The following is a 20,488-nucleotide window of genomic DNA, read 5'->3' on the forward strand; positions in this document are numbered from 1 at the left end:
GCTATACCTACTTGTGCTCTCTACCTCTCTGTCAAATAAGTAAATAAAAATCTTTTTTAAAAAGAGAAAAATGCAAGATTTTAAAGGGGGAGTGCAGAGACCAGGATATTAGATTTTTCCCCCCTTAGAATCCTGGGTTTGGATCCTCAGTTTGGTGTAACTTCACTTACCTCTGCCTGGATTCAGTAACCAAATGTGTTTTCTACAGTTTTTGCATGTTTTAGGGTGTAAAACTCTTCAATTTTTCTCTAGCGAGGGATTTGCTGAGCAACTTGAATCTGTGAAGTGTTATCTTCCTCTACTCAGCAAATTTTCCTTTCCTTTATATATTGCCCTTTCCCCATTCTTTCTTTTTGTGAACACCAGTTGGTAGGTCTTTTATTCTGTCCTTCATGAGTCTTAAATCCTCCTCTGTAATTTCCATCTTTCAGTGTCTGTATTGCATTCTGGATAGTTTATTCTGCTTTGTCTCCTATTCATAATTCCCTTTCCAGCGAATCCTTTTAAATTTCAATTTGTTAAATACTTTTGGTAATGTGGTAGACACAGTTAACTCATAATATGCATATGATAATACCAGTAACAAGATTTTATGAATCTCCTTGTAAATTTATTTTTTTAATTCCTAAATTTGCTTTGTTTCCTTTTTTTGGTTGGTTATCTTTGTATGTCACTTCATCCCTGAAAAGAGACATTATGGGACTTCCCAAGGGTACTTTTTGTTTGAAAGTACCCTTCTTTTCCGGAGATTACAGAATTTCATTTTTGGACAAGTTCTGGGATTACTGCTAGTCTTCAACCACTTGAAACTGTATTTAGACATAAAGTCCCTGCTCTGTCCATCCAGGAAACCTTACATAGAGTTGCTTCATTGTTGCTGCTTTTTCTTATAACCTTCTTGGGAGAGTTATAAAGCCTTTTCATTAGGAGTCCTCAGATTTTTGGCACATAAGTTAAGTTCATGGTGGGGTGAGGGGAGTGGCTAACCTCAAAGGACTAGATGGGAAGCGGGTAGAGGTGAGAAGTTTAAATAGAGGGCTAGTCCTTTAGTTTCAAAAGCGATTTATGGCCAGCTCTTAAAGAACGTTACTTCAAAGCTGAACTAACAGGTGAGTGTTCCAGAAAGGAGAGAAGCACTCCGATGAGGAGAGAATGAGAGGAGAAATCTAGGGGCAGGTGAAGTGGTAACTTTACAAATGCCATTTTCTTGAAAGTAGAGCCAAAAGAGATCAGTAAGGAGATAGGAAAACACTTTCCATGACATACTGAACCCATTCCTTCCACTAGCCTGAAGCTGCCTTCTTTACTTTTTCTATCAGGCAATGTTTACAGTAAATGATTTTACAGTTGGAATTTTTCTGGTCAGGGGCACATTTCAGAATACAAACTTGGAAGAAGAAAAGCCAGTTCATGTTGGTTCTGAAACTGTCCCAAGACTCAGGGCAAAAAGTTAAGTTTGGAACTCTAACTTCCAGAGGAATTGGAAAATCATGTATTTTTGCCAGAGAAAAATTCCTGCTGACACCTCTGGTAGTGATCTTTGTCCTTGTTACTGGCCCATCTTCTAGCACTTTAAAATGAGCCTACTCGTTCCACTATAAGCCAAAGGGTTTTTTGTTTTTGTTTTTGTTTTTTAAGATTATTTATTTATTTGACAGACAGAGATCACAAGTGGGCAGAGAGGCAGGTAGAGAGGAAAGCAGGCTCCCCGCCGAGCAGAGAGCCCGACGCAGGGCTCGATCCCAGGACCCTGGGATCATGACCCAAGCTGAAGGCAGAGGCTTTAACTCATCCAGGCGCCCCTAGGCCAAAGTTTTAAATCCAAGAGTCTAGTCTCAGCTCTCCTGTCACTGGTTTGAAGACCTGTCCATTCCAGTCTGGCCCAGGCCTGACCCCAGAATGTCCAGTGTAGAAACTGCAAAGCCTCCAGCAAAACCTTCATGTTCTCTCCATCCTTGAGGGAATCGGACATCCTACATCACTGACTATGTCACCAGCATTAGGTTCACACCAGGCTAGAGGGTGAACCCAAGTGGGAAGTGTCAGATGCGCATACCTTTGACCAGTAGTGTACACCCATTGTTTTGGTAGTTTGGCTGGGTTCCCTGAGGGAAGCTAAGGGCTGGTGTCAAGGGCCCTATTTGTGGCTATGATGGGGAGAGGGATGCCTTCTCATTTCTTTTCCTCCCTCTTGGATCATGGAGGAATTGGAATAAGCCTTGCTTTACTTCCGAAAGAGACTTCATTTAGACCTTAAGCCTGAGAATACTATTCTTCATGGGGTTTACAAGATAGAAAGCTCAAGTTTTTCCCACTAGCTGATACTGCATGATTTCTCTAAAAAGTGGCTTAGGGAAGATGAACATCAATATGTAGGTTAGTCTGGGAAAATGAGTGGGTGGAAAGTTTTACTGGTTTTCTTAAGTTCAGTGAACATTATAGCAAAATTTAGAGAAATATTTAACACTACCTTTAGAAAGTGACTTAACGTGCTCATCTGTTGAAAGATATTATTAATAAATATAGGCATAATATGTGTACCCTCGTTCTTTTTAACTGCTTCAATCCATTGTGAATGTTCTTGCAATATTAGTAACATCAACCTATGTAGTCATTAGAATGTCTGCAATGTTCCACATTAGGAATCATAAAAGTAACAGAGTTAAGCAGTCTCCCCTTGATGAACTTTTTCTTTGTGCTCAGATTTTTTTTTTTTTTTAAAGATTTTACTTATTATTTATTTGACAGAGAGAGAAATCACAAGTAGGCGGAGAGTCAGGCAGAGAGAGAGAGAAGCAGGCTCCCGCTGAGCAAAGAGCCCGATGCGGGGCTCGATCCCAGGACACTGAGATCATGACCTGAGCCGAAGGCAGCGGCTTAATCCACTGAGCCACCCAGGCGCCCCTGTGCTCAGATTTTTATTTAAATATGTGAAGAATATCCTTGTACATATGTTGTTGCATATGTATTTGGTTTTTTGTTGTTGTTCATGATATATCCCTAGGTGCTATATTACTGGTCAAAGAATTGCATTTTAGGCCAACAGACACATAAAAAATGTTCATCATCACTAGCCATCAGGGAGATTCAAATCAAAACCACATTGAGATACCACCTTATACCAGTTAAAATGGCCAAAATTAGCAAGACAGGAAACAAGAAGTGTTGGAGAGGATGCAGAGAAAGAGGAACCCTCTTACACTGTTGGTGGGAATGCAAGTTGTGCAGCCACTTAGGAAAACAGTGTGGAGATTCCTTAAGAAATTCAAAACAGAGCTACCCTAAGACTCTGCATTTGCACCACTGGGTATTTACCCCAAAGATAACAGATGGAGTGAAAAGAAGGGCCACCTGTACCCCAACGTTCATAGCAGCAATAGCCACAGTTGCCAAACTGTGGAAAGAGCCAAGATGCCCTCAACAGACAAATGGATAAAAAAGATATGGTCCATATATATAATGGAATATTACGCCTCCCACCAAAAAGGATGAATACCCAACTTTTGTATCAACATGGACGAGACTGGAGATTACGCTGAGTGAAATAAGTCAAGCAGAGAAAGTCAGTTATCATATGGTTTCACTTACTTGTGGAACATAAGGAATAACATGGAGGACATTGGGAAAAGGAAAGGAAAAGTGAATAGGAGAAATCAGAGGGGGAGATGAGCCATGGGAGATTGTGGACTCTGAGAAATAAACTGAAGGTTTTGGAGGGAGATGGGGGGATGGGTGAGCCTGGTGGTGGGTATTGAGGGCATGTATTGCATGGAGCACTGGGTGTGGTGCATGAACAGTGAGTCTCAGAACACTGCAAAAATAAAATAAAAATTTCTTTAAAGTTTTGTCATGAAAGAAGAAAGCAAAAAAGAATTTCATTTTACATTGAGCAAATTGAGAGCCAGGACAGGGATTTTTTTTTTTTTTTAAGATTTTATTTATTTATTTGACAGAGAAATCACAAGTAGATGGAGAGGCAGGCAGAGAGAGAGAGAGGGAAGCAGGCTCCCTGCCGAGCAGAGAGCCCAATGCAAGACTCTATCCCAGGACCCTGAGATCATGACCTGAGCCAAAGGCAGCGGCTTAACCCACTGAGCCACCCAGGCGCCCCAGGACAGGGATTTAAAAAGCAGACAGACGGGACTGAGTATTGTCTTCCAAAAATCCATATGTTGGAGTCCCAATCTCCACCATTAAGAATGTGGCTGCATCTGGAGGTATTTCCAGAGGTAATTAAGTTAAAATGAACTTATTGGTTGGGCCCTAATTCAATATGACTGTTGTACTTATAAAAGGAGGAAACTGGGCCACAGACTTGTATAGAGGGAAGACCCTGTGGAAACACAAAGAGAAGCCTCAGAAGCCAACCCCATCAGCACATTGATCCCAGACTCTAAGGCCCAGAATTGTGAGAAAATAATTATCTGCTGCCACCTAGTCTGTGGCATTTTGTTATAACAGCCTGTAACAGCCCTAGCAAGCTCCTTGGAACATGAACTTTATGAAAATAGCTAAAAAGGTCTGTGTGTGAATCTATGTGTGTGTTTATATCTTTCTGTGGATGTTTGCATATGTGTGTGACCATTTGTTCATTTCCATGTAGGCAAGCCCTTGGGTGAATGGACTTATCTTTGCAATTATATACATGTGTACCTCTCCCTGGATGTGCCTGTCCTTGCGTGACTGTATATTTTTCTCTCCCTGGGTCCAGAAGTCTTTCTGTGGATGTTTCCATATTCTTCCTTGATGTGTGTGTGCTCGAGTGTGTATCTGTGTGTAGCACTGAATGTGTCTGCATCGGTGCATGTGTGTCTGGGGGGGGAGGTTCTTTCTGTTTGCCCAGGTGTATCTGTGAGCATTTTTCTTGGTGTGTATGTGTGGGTGCCTTTGTGTACTGACATCTGTGTATCCTGTGTGTGTGTCTCACTGTCTTAATGAGTATTTGGCTGTCTACTCCCGTGTTTCTGTAAACATGTCCAATAGGCGTGTGTGGGGGTGGGGTGGGGGTGACACTTCCATCTCCAGCTCAGAGCAACCCCCTCAACTCCAGACCTGCAGATCTAATCAGATACTCAATGCGCCATCTTGGATGTCTGATGAACATGTCAAATCCAGTGTGTCCAAAACACATTGAGGGCAATGAGCTCTTCACTGCCTCCTGCTCCAGAATTGGTCCTCCCTCTGGCTTTCAGATCTCGGGACACAGCAACTGTATCTTTCCAGATGCTCAGAGTAAAAACTTCATTGCCATCCTTGACTCCTTTTATTTCTTCCTGTATGCAACTGGTTGGGATATTCTGTCCAATTTCCTTTCAGTGTACCCCAGAGCCACCACTTCTCATCACCACTATTGCCATGGTGGGCCCAGCTCCCACTGTCTCTCTCCCTCCACTGTACCATCCTCTCACTAGCTTCCATCCTAACCCCCCAAAGTCTGGTCTTACCACAGAAACTAAGGAATCCTCTTAGACTATCTCATTCTCCTGCTGAGAACCCTCAGTGGTTCCCCTCTCTTTTCCAAATCAGAGTCCTTGCAATGGCCTCTCCTCTGGGACCTCTCTGTGATAAATCTCCTATTCCTCTCACTCTTCCGTAGCCACACTCCCCTCCTTGATTTCTATTTTTAAGAAACTGGAAACATGGAAATATCCCTCAAAGGTAATGAATCCCTGGAACCTGTGTGCCTTTTATGGCAAAATAGATTTTTGCCAATGTGATCAAAATTTTTTTAAAGATTTTATTTATTTATTTGACAGACAGAGATCACAAGTAGGCAGAGAGGCAGGCAGAGAGAGAGGAGGAAGCAGGCTCCCTGCTGAGCAGAGAGCCTGATGCGGGGCTCGATCCCAGGACCCTGAGATCATGACCTGAGCCAAAGGCAGAGGCTTAACCCACTGAGCCACCCAGGCGCCCTGCCAATGTGATCGAAACATTGAAAAGATTACCCCATTATCTGAGTGGACCCTAAATGCAAGTGTCCTTATAAGACAGAGATAGAAACAGGTCACAGAAAGGAAGGAGAAGACAATGTGACCATGGAGAAGAAATTGAAATGATGTGGCCAAAGCCAAGGAATTCCCACAGCCACCAGCAGCCGGAAGGAACGAAAACCAGATTATCCCCTTCCTCAGGAGGGAGCACAACCCTGAAAACACCTTGATTTCAGGCCAGTGAATATAACTTTTAGACTTCTGGCCTCCAGAATTTGGAGATTAAATGTGCATTTTCAGCCGGCAGGTTTGTGGTGATTTGTTTCACAGCCTCAGAAATGAGTAGGGACCCCAGCCACACCCCACCTCAGGGCCTTTGTTCATGCTGCTCACTCCGCCTGCGTCCCCCTCCTTCCAAACATCTCTGCCAGTTCCGCCGCTTGTCCAGGTCCTCAATCCCTGCAGCTATGCCATTCAGATCACCACGCTCCCACACATACCCGTCTTCCTTACACTCTGCTTTCTTCCTTAGCACTTACAATATGACTTGCTATGAGTCCCTTCTTGTCTACTTGTTTATAGCCTGCCTCCCATTTCCAGAATGCGTGCTCTATAAGGCAGGATTTTAGCCTCATCTTTCCATCTTTAATTTTCCATTGCTTCAGACTGTGTCTGGGACTTAGCAATGATAATGTCAAGAGTCTTTACTGTAAGACGGTCAGTGTTCAGAAGGGGAAACTGAGACACAGAGAAATTAAATAATTTGATCAAGGTCAGTCAGGAAATCCCAAGCATCAAACCCATGCCATTGGGCTGTACCGTTCCACACCCACTGCCCAAGCAAGTAACTTAGCATCCTGTCTCTAGTGCAGGATAATCTCTCTGCCTTCACGGCTGTACCCTCTGCCATGCCCTGAGACCGTGAATATGCATGCTCCTAAATTCTGCTGTGTCTTTGGGGGGTCCAAGGGCTGGGTTCCAGGAAGTCAGGAGCCACTGATCATGAAGAAACTGGGGACTGTCCACCATAACCTCGAAGGGACAGTTGATAGAAACATGGATATCAAGAGCGCTTTGGATGAAGTCTCTGATGGGAATGAGGAACAGCTACTGAAAATTGGAGGAAAGTTTATCCTTGATATGAAGTGGCAAAGAACTTGCTCAAATTGTGTTCTAGTGTTTTGCAAAAAGTAGAACTTGTAATTGATGCACCTGAACGTTTAGTTGAGATTTCTAAGCAGAGTGCTAAAGGCACGGCTGTCTTTCTCCTTGCTGCTTTTGATAAAACGCAAGAGGAGAGAGAGAAACTAAAGAAGGAATTGTTAAGCAAAATGTAATCAGGACTGAAGATCTGGGAAAATCTGAGTCTGTGCGTTTTGCAGAAAAGGAGAGGGAGTAACGTCAACAAGATGGCAGACGGGAACCTCCAGGCCCTCATTCCTCCATGGAGACACTGAGCGAGCTAACATCTGTGAATCTAGAAAAGTCTAGAGACTAGTTATGAACCTCCCACGGTGCTTCCTGAATCTATTGGTTCATTTTTTTTATCACTTTTGGAGAGCGTTTATCCATTTTCTTTCAATGTTGTCTCTCTTCTATTCTCTCAGTTCTTTCTTTGCAGAAACTCAATTTTGCCAGACTGTGACATTTTAACTTTCACCTCACTTTTCGGTTTTCCTTAATTTTTCCTTTTCTCTGTGCACTAAATGCAATGCTAATGACTGGAACCTTAAGAAGCAATCACAGGGGCACATGGGTGGCTCAGTGGGTTAAAGCCCCTGCCTTTGGCTCAGGTCATGATCCCAGGGTCCTGGGATCGAGCCCCACGTCAGGCTCTCTGCTCAGTGGGGAGCCTGCTTCCCCACCTCTCTCTGCCTGCCTCTCTGCCTATTTGTGATCTCTGCCTGTCAAATAAATAAATAAAATCTTAAAAAAAAAAAAAAAAAAAAAAAAGAAGAAGCAATAACAGCCCAACCTGGCCCCCACCAGAAAAAGACGATCCCGAGGAAGTGACACATACAGGTGTTCAAGGACCACAGGTTTCTGGAGGACTTGGGAAATCCATGCTGGAACTTTCTCACCGATAAAGCAGAATCCTTTCCCCTGCCCTTCCCTCCCCTTCCAAATTTCCTAGCCTCCACATGGTGGTGGTGCTTGTTTTTAAAAACTCTCATCAACAAAAACTTAGATGTTGCAAAAAAATTTTAAAGTAAAATGGGCCAAGGACTTGAATAGACATGTTTCCAGAGAAGATACACAAATAACCAATAATCACAGCAAAAGATACTCAGTGTCCTTAATCATTAGGGAAATGCAAATCAAAACCATGAGATTTCACTTCACAGTTCATAACACTAGAATGGTATAAAAGAAAAAATGGAGGGGCGCCTGGGTGGCTCAGTGGGTTAAGCCTCTGCCTTCTGCTCAGGTCATGATCTCAGGGTCCTGGGATTGAGCCCTGCATCAGGCTCTCTGCTCAGCAGGGAGTCTGCTTCCCTCTCACTCTCTCTGCCTGCCTCTCTGCCTACTTGTGATCTCTTTCTTTCAAATAAATAAAATCTTAAAAAAAAAAAAAAAAAGAAAAGAAAAGAAAAAATGGAATAGTAAGTATTGGTAAGGTTGTAGAGAAATGGGTACCCTCATACATTGCTGCTGGTAGATAATGAGGAAAACAGTTTGACCACTCCTCAAACGTTAAACACAGAATTACCATAGAACCTAGTGGTTCCTTTTCTGAGAGTACACCCAAAAGGATTCAAAACAGTTGTCCAAAAATAAAAATAAAAAACAAGTGTGGGGCACCTGGGTGGCTCAGTGGGTTAAAGCCTCTGCCTTTGGCTCAGGTCATGATCCCAGAGTCCTGGGATCGAGCCCCAAATCGGGCTCTCTGCTCCGCAGGGACCCTGCTTCCTCCTCTCTCTCTGCCTGCCTCTCTCCCTACTTGTGATCTCTGTCAAATAAATAAAATATTTTAAAATAAATAAAAATAAAAAACAGGTGTCCAAACTAGAATGTTCACACAAATGTTCATAGCAGTACTGTTCCCAATGGCCAAAAGCTGAAGACAACCCAAATGTATATCAGCTGATGAAGGAATAAACAAATGGTCCTATATCCATAAAATGGAATATTATTAAGCCATAAAAGAGAATTGTTATATATCCTAGAAAATAGATGAACCTTGAAAAAATGGTAATGAGAGAAGCAGACATAAAAGGGTATACATACTGTATGATTGATATCCAGAATAGGCAAACCCGTCAGGACAGAAAGCATATTAGTAGTCTCCAGGCACTGGGCGTGGGAATGATGGGGAAGAAGTGCCCAATGGGTGGTGGGTTTTATTTTGTGGATAATGTCAATGTTCTGGAACTAGTTAGTGGCGATGGGGGCACAGCATTGTGAATGCATCAAATACCACTGATTGTACACCTTAAGATGGTTAAAACATTCCTAGGATAAATGGCAGAGTAGGGAGATTCTAAGCTCACCTTGTCCCAGGGACACACCTAGACAACCACCGCATAAGTGTAACACAGAAGAGAGCTGAAGACAGGCAAAACAGACTTTCCACAGTTAATCACAGACAGGAGACCACATCAAAAAGGGTAAGGGGGTGGAGATATGGTCAGGAACCACAAACAAGAGGGACACTACAAGCACAGGGTAGGGAGAGAGAGAGACCCCAGAGCAGGCAACCCCCAGACACCACAGACGTGCACTGGGAAGAGAAGTACCCACAACATTTGACTTTGAAACCCAGTGGGGCTTAACTTTACTAAGGGTTTTTACAATCAGCAGGGCTTACCTCCTGGTACTGTAATAATCAGCAGACTGGGCTTTGGGAGGCCTGGAGGGCATAGGAAACAGTCCCTACCCTTAAAGAGACAGCATAACAAACAACCCCTCTGAGATTAAGCAGTTCGTAAAGGGCCTGGGGTATAATTGGAGGAGATTTATTTACAAATCCCAGAATGTATGCTGGAGGGGCAGGGATCTGTAGACTTCTCAAAGAACAAAAGAGCTGGCAGTCACCTTTTCTCTGCCAGTTATTTTCTCCACCTCTTATCTCAGGGTAGGTAGGCAGACACCTGCAGGAACCAGCGCGCGAGGACCTTGCTAACACTGTGCATCCCACCCCACATTCTCCTCTGAATCTGCCTCCATCCAACCCATGCCACTCGGTTGGAGTGACTCCTAAATGGTTCCTGCCACATCATGGCCTGCAAGCAGCTGGGGAAAGGAGCAGCACCACTCCAGAGGGACTCCTGCCCTCGGGAGAGAGGAAGGTGTGTAGTCACACACCACTTTAACTATAGCCCCAACATACAGACTGAAGGCAGATATCTGAACCACCAGCCCTGTCCACAGATGGGCTGAGGGCAGGCATAGAGTCTGACTGATTATATCACCAAATTTCAAACCCATGGCCTGAGACCAGACACTTAATAGCACAGGGACCAAACCTGGCCACAACAGGCAAAGTGGAAAACTAGCCAGTTGGACTGAAAGCAAATGCAGCTCAGCCACAGTGAACACAATGGACATAGGAGATACCCCTCTGGTGCCAGGCTCTAGTGAACAGGAAACATTGCACCCCAGGGCACTGCAGGACTGCTTCTCCATAAACCCACTACTTCCAAGATCAAAAGACATAGTTGACTTTCCTGATACACATAGACAAACACAAAATGAGAAGACAGAGAAATATGTCCCAAATGAAAGAACAAGGCAAACCACAGCAAAAGACCCAAATGAAACGGGCATGAATAATATAAAGTAAATAAATAAAATCAGTCAAGAAATTCACAAAATAAAAGGATGAAATTATGCATTCGTACACATAAAATATTGAGGAGAGTAAATTTAGTGTTTTTAGAATAGGTTCAAACTTAAGCGACCATCAACTTAACATAGACTGTTACATGCATAAGATATTATATAAAATCTAATCATATACAAACCTAAGTATATACAACCTAACAGTAACCATAAATCAACAATCTGTAATAGGTAAGCACAAAAATCAGGGGAAAGGATTCCAAGCAAATCACTAAAGAAACATAAAAACACAAGGGAGGAGAGCAAGAGAAGAAAGAAACAGAAGAACTACAAACACAATCCTAAAACCAGTAACAAAATGGTACCAAGCACATACTTCTCAATAATCAATTTGAGCAACAGTGGACTGAATGCTCCGATCAACACGTATAATGTGACTGAATGGATGAAGCAGCAAGATGCATCCATACACTGCCTAATAAGAAACTCGCGGTAGACCTAAAGACACAAGCAGGTGAAAGTGAAGGGGTGGAGAAGCATTACCACACTATTAAAAGTGAAAAGAAAACTGAAGTAGCAATACTTAGATAAAATAGACTTTAAAACAAAGACCGTGACAAGAGACAAAGAAGGACACTACATAAATTTATATAATTTTATATAAAGGGAACAATCCAGCAAGAGAATAACAATTGTAAATATTCAGGCACCCAACAGGGGAGCACCTGAATGCATAAACCAACTATTATCAGGCAGAAAGGAAGAAACTGACAATATTACGTTACTAGCAGAGGACTTTAGCACCCCACCTACTAATGTAGGTGTAGATAGATCATGCAGACAGAAAGTCAACAAGGAAAGAGTGGATTTGAATGACACCTTGGGCCAGATGGATCTAACATATATATTCATAATATTCCATCCAAGAACAGCAGAATACACCTGCTGAGGGCAGCTAACCTAGACACCGACTTTTTGCTGCACTTTAAACTCTAAGCTCCTATGCGTTGGTGTGACTGCCCTTCTGGGACAAACGTCCACAAGACCAGGTGTGGCAAGACACCCCCACCCCCTGCAGTGGACAAGTGCAAGTCTGCACTTGCACCTAGGGATGTTTAGGGATGCCACATCCCTAAAGCTTGGAGTTTTGAGGGGTGTCTGGGTGGCTCAGTAATTAAATGTCTGCCTTCTGCTCAGGTCGTGATCCCAGGGTCTTGGAATCAAGCCCCACATCGGGCTCCCTGCTCTGTGGGAAGCCGCTTCTCCTTCTCTCACTCCCTGTGCTTGTGTTCCCTCTCTTGTGGTCTCTCTCTGTCAAATAAATAAATAAAATCTTTAAAATAAATAAATAAATTTTATATTTATTCATATATATATATATATATATATATATATATATATATATATGCAACTATGCACCAGCAAATTTGACAATCTGAAAGAAATTGATGTGTTCCTAGAGACAGATAAAACTACCAAAACTGAACCAGGAAGAAATAGAAAACCTGAACAGTCCCATAACCAGTAAGGAATTTGAAGCAGTCATCAAAAATCTCCCAAAAGGGGCACCGGGGTGGCTCAGTGGGTTAAAGCCTCTGCCTTCAGTTCCGTTCATGATCGCAGGGTCCTGGGATCGAGCCCCACATCGGGCTCTCTGCTCGGCAGGGAGCCTGCTTCCTCCTCTCTCTTTCTGCCTGCCTCTCAGCCTACTTGTGATCTCTATCTGTCAAATAAATAAATAAAATCTTTTTTTTTTTTAATCTCCCAAAAAACAGGAGCCCAGGGCCAGACAGCTTCCCAGAATACCAAACATTTAAAGAATTAGAACCCATTCTCCTGAAACTGTTCCAAAAAATAGAAATGGAAGGAAAACTTCCAAACCCATGAGGCCAGCATTACCTCGATCCTGAAACCGGACAAAGACCTGATCGAAAGGGAGAATTACAGACCAAAATCCCTGATGAACATGGACGCAAAAATTCTCACCAAAATACAAGCCAATAGGATCCAACAGTACTTTAAAAGGATTATTCACCATGACCAAGTGGGATTTATTCTGGGCTGCAAGTTTGGCTCAACATCCTCAAATCAATCAATGTGACACAATACATTAATAGAAGAAAGAACATGGGGCACCTCTCGTGTCTCAGACATTAAACCTTCAGCTTGGGTCATGATCCCAGGGTCCTGGGATCGAGCCCTGCATCATATCCCTGCTCAGTGGGAAGCCTGCTTCTCTCTCTCCCTCTCCTACTCCCCCTGCTTCTGTTCCCTCTCTCACTGTGTCTCTGTCACATAAATAAATCTTTAAAAAGAAAGGAACAGAAAGAACAAGAACCATATGATACTCTCAATAGATACTAAAAAAGCACTTGACAAAGTACAGCATCCTTTCTTGATCAAAACTCTTCACAGTGTAGGGATAGAGGGTATGTACCTCAATATCATCAAAGCCATCTATGAAAAACCCACAGTGAATATCATTCTCAATGGGGAAAAACTGAGAGCTTTTCTGCTAAGGTCAGAAACACAGCAGGGGTGTCCATTATCACCACTGCTATTCAACATAGTACTAGAAGTCCTAGCCTCAGCAACCAGACAACAAAAAGAAATAAAAGGCGTCCAAATCAGCAAAGAAGTCAAACTCTTACTCTTTGCAGATGATATGATGCTTTATGTGGAAAGCCCAGAATACTCCACTCCAAAACTGCTAGAAGTTGTATATGAATTCAATAAAGTGTCAGGATATAAAATAAATGCACAGAAATCAGTTGCATTTCTATACACCAACAGCAAGACAGAAGAAAGAAATTAAGGAGTCAATCAAATTTACAATTACACCCAAAACCATAAGATACCTAGGAATAAACCTAACCAAAGAGGCAAAGAATCTGTACTCAGAAAACTATAAAGTACTCACGGAAGAAATTGAGGAAGACACAAAGAAATGGGAAAACATTCCATGCTCATGGATTGGAAGAACAAATATTGTGAAAATGTCTATCCTAGACATTTCCTAGAGAAATCTGCATGTCTAATGTAATCCTTATCAAAATACCATCAACTTTTTTCAAAGAAATGGAACAAATAATCTTAAAATTTATATGGAACCAGAAAAGACCCCAAATAGCCAGAGGAATGTTGAAAAAGAAAACCAAAGTTGGTGGCTTCACAATCCCAGACTTCAAGCTCTAATTATAATGCTGTAATCATCAAGACAGTAAGTTACTGGCACAAAAACAGACACACAGATCAAGGGAACAGAATAGAGAGCCCAGAAATGGACCCTCAACTCTATGATCAACTAATCTTTGACAAAGCAGGAAAGAATGTCCAATGGAAAAAAGACAGTCTCTTCGACAAATGGTGTTGGGAAAATTGGACAGCCACAGTTTTTTGAAGAAGATAGAAACTGAACTATTTCCTTACACCACACACAAAAAGACTCAAAATGGGTGAAAGACCTCAGTGTGATACAGGAATCCATCAAAAATCCTTGAGGAGAGGACAGGCAGCAACCTCTTTGACCTCAGCCACAACAACTTCCTAGAAACATCACCAAAGGCAAGGGAAGCAAGGGCAAAAAGGAACCATTGGGACTTCATCAAAATCAAAAGCTTTTTGCACACCAAAGGAAATAGTCAACAAAACCAAAAGACAGCTGACAGAATCAGAAAAGATATTTATTTGCAAGTGACTTATCAGATAAAGGGTTAGTATCCAAAACTTATAAATAACTTATCAAACAACACCCAAAGAACAAATAATCCAATCAAGAAATGGGAAGAGAGGGGCGCCTGGGTGGCTCAGTGGGTTAAAGCCTCTGCCTTCCGCTCAGGTCATGATCTCAGGGTCCTGGGATCAAGCCCTATGTCGGGTGCTCTGCTCAGCAGGGAGCCTGCTTCCTTCTCTCTCTCTCTCTCTCTCTCTCTCTGCCTGCCTCTCTGCCTGCTTGTGATATCTGTCAAATAAATAAATAAAATCTTAAAAGAAAAAAAAAGAGTCTTAACATCAACTAAAATGGAATTAAGAATTTAAAAAAAAAAAAAAAAGAAATGGGCAGAGGACATGAACAGACATTTCTGCAAAGAAGACATCCAAATGGCCAAAAGACACATGAAGAAGTGCCCAACATCACTTGGCAACAGGGAAATACAAATCAAAACCACACTGAGATACCACCGGACACCAGTCATAATGGCTAAAATTAACAAGTCAGGAGACGACAGATGCTGGTGATGATGCGGAGAAAGAGGAACCCTCCTACACTGTTGGTGGGAATGCAAGCTGGTCCAACCACTCTGGAAAACAGGATGGAGGTTCCTCAAAAAGTTGAAAATAGAGGGAAGCCTGGGTGGCTCAGTGGGTTAAGCCGCTGCCTTCAGCTCGGGTCATGATCTCAGGGTCCTGGGATCGAGTCCCGCATCGGACTCTCTGTTCAGCAGGGAGCCTGCTTCCCTCTCTCTCTCTCTGCCTGCCTCTCTGCCTACTTGTGATTTCTCTCTGTCAAATAAATAAATAAAATCTTTAGGACGCCTGGGTGGCTCAGTTGGTTAAGCAGCTGCCTTCGGCTCAGGTCATGATCCCAGCGTCCTGGGATCGAGTCCCACATCGGGCTCCTTGCTCAGTGGGGAGCCTGCTTCTCCCTCTGCCTCTGCCTGCCATTCTGTCTGCCTGTGCTCGCTCTCTCCCCCTCTCGCTCTCTGATAAATAAATAAAATCTTTAAAAAAAAAAAAAAGTTGAAAATAGAGCTACCCCACAACCCAGCAATCGCACTACTGGGTATTTACCCTAAAGATACAAATGTAGTGATCCAAAGGGACACGTGCACCTGAATGTTTCTAGCAGCAGTGTCCACAATAGCCAAACTATGAAAAGAACCTAGATGTCCATCAACAGAGATGAATGGATAAAGAAGAGGTGGTATATATATATAAAATTCCATTAAAAAAAAAAAACACAAAATCTTGCCATTTGCAACGATGTGGATGGAACTAGAGCGCATTATGCTGAGTGAAATAAGTCAAAGAAAAACAATTATCATATGATATCTCTGATATGAGGGATTTGAGAGGCAGGGTGGGGGTGGGGGGAAGGGAGGGAAAAATGAAATAAGATGGGACCAGGGAGGGAGACAAACCATAAGAGACTCTTAATCTCAGGAAACAAACTGAGGGTTGCTGGGTGGGGGGGTGAAATAGGGTGGCTGGGTGATGGACATGGGGGAGGGTATGTGCTATGGGTGAGTGCTGTGAAGTGTGTAAGCCTGATGATTCACAGACCTGTGCCCCTGAAACAAATAATACATTATACGTTATTTAAAAATAAAAGAAACACTTAAAAGGTAACCTATCCAATGAGAAAAAATATCTGCAAATCGTGTGAGAAGAGGCTCATCTCCAAAATATACAAAACACTCTTTCAAATCCAAATGAAAACTGAATAAAAACAAGGGAGAATATGTGAATAGATACGTTCCAAAGGTGGCATCCATCTGGCCAACAGATACAGAAAAAGTTGTTCAACATTACTAATCGTCACTAAGGAAACATAAAACCATAATCAGCCACCACCTCACAACTGTTGGAACAGCAATCATCCCAGAGACAGACACCAGGTGTGGTCAAGGGCATGCAGACGATGGGACCCTGTGCACTGTTGGTGGGAATGGAAACTAGCGCAGCCCCTGCAACAAACACTATGGAGGTTCCTAAAAAAATAAATACAGGTACCACATGATCCAGTAATTGCTCTACGGAGTATTTATTTGGAGAACACAAAAACACTCCCTCAAAAAGAGAGATGCGCTCCCATGTTCATGGCAGCATTATTTACAATAACCAGACTGGAAACACAGACCTTGGGAGCATCATGCTAAGCCACTCAGACACAGAAAGACAAAGGCCAGATACTCTCATGGACATTCCACATGGGGAAAAAAAAAAATAGTGAACACATAGATGAGAACAGATTGGATTAGTGGTTGCCAGATTCGGGAATGGTTGGGAGAAACAGGTGCAGGTGCTCAAAGGTGCATGTTTGAGGGATAAAATCTGTAAGTCATGGAATGTTCTGCACAGCATGGAGACGAAAGCTAACCCTGCAGGATGGGGTACAGGCTCCCCCACAATCTGAAAGTACAGCAATCCTAGGAAACCTTTCACAGCAGAAATGGTGTAAACTGAAGAAGGAATTACCATTCCCTTCCACAGAAAAAGGAGTGAGCGTGCTCAGACTCCAAAAGTTCCTTCTCTTTGGCTTCTCTTAGTTGTCAGGACGCAACATCCTAACAGATGCCCAAAATAAATGGAGATAAAGCACAGCAGATGCTCACAGATGCTGGTGGCTGGATGTGGAGAGTGGTGCCTGGGAAGGGGCTGGTTGGGGTGCATACTACCTCTGTAAGTGTTCCCCACAAAACAGATGCTGAACGTGATGCCCACGTTTTGACTTTTTTCATTAGAGGGAAATTCTCTTCAGGTTTCTTCCTGTGACTGAAGCTGGGTAATAATGTAGATCTTTCCAAAAACCCAAGTGTCTTACCATGAACTTCAAAAATTAGGGGAGCCTTGTACTTGAAAGTTGCTGATGGGGTAGAAGTTCAGAGTTCTTCTGGATACAAACATCAGCAGGTCCACTGTGAAAGGCACCTTCCTTGGCAGGTAGAACACAGACTACCTCCTTCCCCCGGGAACCTCCTCCTTCTCCTCCCTCGGGACAGCCAACAAGAGCTCAGAGTTACCTCAATTGCTCCTTTCTTCTATTCCCAATATCGAACCCATCAGCAAATCCTGTGAGCTCAGCAGGTACCCAGAATAGGACCAACCACTCCTTCCAAGGCCACCTGTCTGGTCCACACTAGAGCCCATCTTTTGCCTGAGTTCCTGGAAAAGCTTCATCATTGACCTCCCTTGCCGATCCTCAACCCTGTGTCATCTGCTCTCAACACTGTAGCCAGGATGGCCCAGTGAAACAGGATCCCATGGGGTCACAGCCCTGCAATGGCTTTCTGTCACCCTACTGTCACTTCCCTGAGGTCTTGTCCTAAGCTGTCTCCTCTGGCCACGGGGCCTTCTTGCTGCTCTGGGACACACCTGGTATGCTCCTGCCTCAGGGCCTTTGCGTATGCTTTCCCCTCTGTTTAGAAGGCTCTTGGTGTGATGTCACTCACCTTCTTTAGACCTTGACTCAAGCATCACCTTCCTAGTGAAGTCCCACCTGGACCCTATGTGAACAGCAGACACCACCACCACCTCCCCTTGAGCGCCCCAGCCCTGTCTCCTGCTTTATATTTCCAGAGCAGTTATCAGAGTGACCAGTGCACTTCGGCAGGGGAGAAACAGAGGCCTACACAAATGGTTTCACCACTGACTGCCTCTGATTTCCTGGTCTAGAGTCCTGGAGGAAAACGTAACCAGAGCTCTTGCACAACCAGGATGCCTGGAACAAGGGGGTCCCCCTACCGCACCCTGAAGACCATCAGGAATGAGCCATAAAAGGATCCATTTGCACATGAAACCTGAAACCAGACACCTTCCTCGATTCCAGGTGAGCACACAAATGTGCTCATCTGAGAAAGTTGAGCAGAGAAGTGTCCCAGGGTCCAAATCTCCCTCTGGCCGAGGTCCTGGGAATCAGACCTCCCTCCTGTGCTTGACGTCCGGCATCCTCCTGTGCTGGGGCAGAACGCTGCACCCGCCCCTCTCTCCTGGGACATCATCACAAACCAGGCTGTGCTGCACAGTTTTCAGGAAGGACCGGGCAGCAGCAGCAAGAACAGGCCACCCCGGGGTCGGTCTCAGCCTCGCACATCAGGGCCCATGCAGAATTACAGCTTCAAGGAGACTGGTGTCCCATGTGGCCTTGAGACCTAACGGCAGGAGCTGAGATTCCAGTCCCAAATGAAAACTGGTCTCTTGCACATGCACAGGAAAGGGGAGGATTTCTCAGGGCTGTGGTGCTGGAAGAAGTGCTTCTGCCGGCTAAATTCACAGACACCAGGCAGAGGACACCTGCGGGGGGCCCTTATCCCAGGAAGCAAGGAGCACACCGGGCCAGAATCCATAATGCTGCCTGTGGGTTGCTTCCCACCAAGCCCGCTGCTGAGATGAGGGCTGGAGAACCCAACAGGATACAAGTTTCCTATCACATCTGCAGCAGGAGGGCTGGCTGGGGAGCAGAGCCCCGTCCCTGGAGCAAGTTGGCCTGTGCATCCAGAGCGATGGCACCGCCACGGCTCACAGTCTCCCAGCTATGATCTGACTCCCTGCCAGGCTCATACCTGCTGACACGGAGGCTCCTAAGACCCAGAGACTGCCTTCCTCCCCAGCGCAATGCTGCTCACAGAGAAGCCAACTCCAGCCTCAGGAACATTCATCGTTAGCTCTGGAATGCCCCGGATCTGTCTACACTGGCCCACCCAGGTGTCCCTTCCAGATCATTCCTCCAGTGCCCTAGGGTTTCAAGTCACCTTCAAGCTGCCCTTCAAAAGACAAGAACAGCCCCGATTAGGCAGACCAGCCGGTGACTCTACGTGCAGGAAACTCGGACTACATGCTCCCTGAACAGCAGCGCTTCCAAGTCCAAGCTTCAGACCCTCACTCACTGGGCACGGAGCACGTCAGCACGAACCCTGCTCTTTCAAATCTCTAGTCTCCCATTCCTTCAAGTCAGAAACCAAGCTCCAGTCACCATTCTATTTTCCCCTCAGAGAAGTGAGGAAAGGGATAGAATAGAACACCACATGGCACAGCACGCTTCTATCCAAATAGAACTCCATGTTCCTTCTCATCCAGGCAGCCCTACGCTGCCCATACTTATGAGAGGCACCACACGTTCAGTCCTCATACGTAGATTTGACCTTGTGCTTTCCTTTTGATATTTATTTGCATTTCAAAGTCAATGTCTAGATCACTTGCTTAAATAAGAATAATAATGATGTGGTGGGGCACCTGGGTGGCTCAGTGGGTTAAGCCTCTGCCTTCAGCTCAGATCATGATCTCAGGGTCCTGGGATTGAGCCCCAAATCAGGCTCTCTGCTCAGCAGGGAGCCTGTTCCCCCTCTCTCTCTGCCTGCCTCTCTGCCTACTTGTGATCTCTCACTCTCTGTCAAATAAGTAAATAAATAAAATCTTAAAAAAAAAAATACTGACATGATCACATAAAGGTCTGGGTCTCTATAACCATAGACACACTGCTTCAAATAAGGATGGACACAACCTCTTCCCAGGAAGCAAAGCCCAGACCCTCAGGGATCCTGACACGCCTCACAGGGGATGAGCTCCTTTGCTCCATGGATTTGTCCGAGGGCAGAGCATGCAGGCACCCTCCGGGCTCATTCTGTTTCTTCATGAATTCCTCAGTTCATGTCACAAGTGATTCACCGGGTCAGGTTTCAGAGCCCAGGATGGGCCTCCAGGTGAGCATCCCTCAAGGAAGGCTAATGGGCTTGAGGGGCTTGTATTCCACCTCGAGCACAACCAGCCACTCCCCGGGCTCCTGAACAACCCACATTCCCCCTCACAAAGGGCACCACCCCCTATTACAGCTCTGAGCCTATGCTTCACTTTAGAAATAATTTCTTTTTTTAAGGTTTTATTTATTTATTTAACAGAGACACAGTGAGAGAGGGAACACAGCAGTGGGAGTGGGAGAGGGAGAAGCAGGCTCCCCGCTGAGCAGGGAGCCCCATGTGGGGCTCGATCCCAGGACCCTGGGATCATGACCTGAGCCGAAGGCAGATGCTGAACAACTGAACCACCCAGGCGCCCCTCAA

Source organism: Mustela nigripes, chromosome 17, assembly GCF_022355385.1.
Source record: "Mustela nigripes isolate SB6536 chromosome 17, MUSNIG.SB6536, whole genome shotgun sequence".
Lineage (NCBI taxonomy): Eukaryota > Metazoa > Chordata > Mammalia > Carnivora > Mustelidae > Mustela > Mustela nigripes.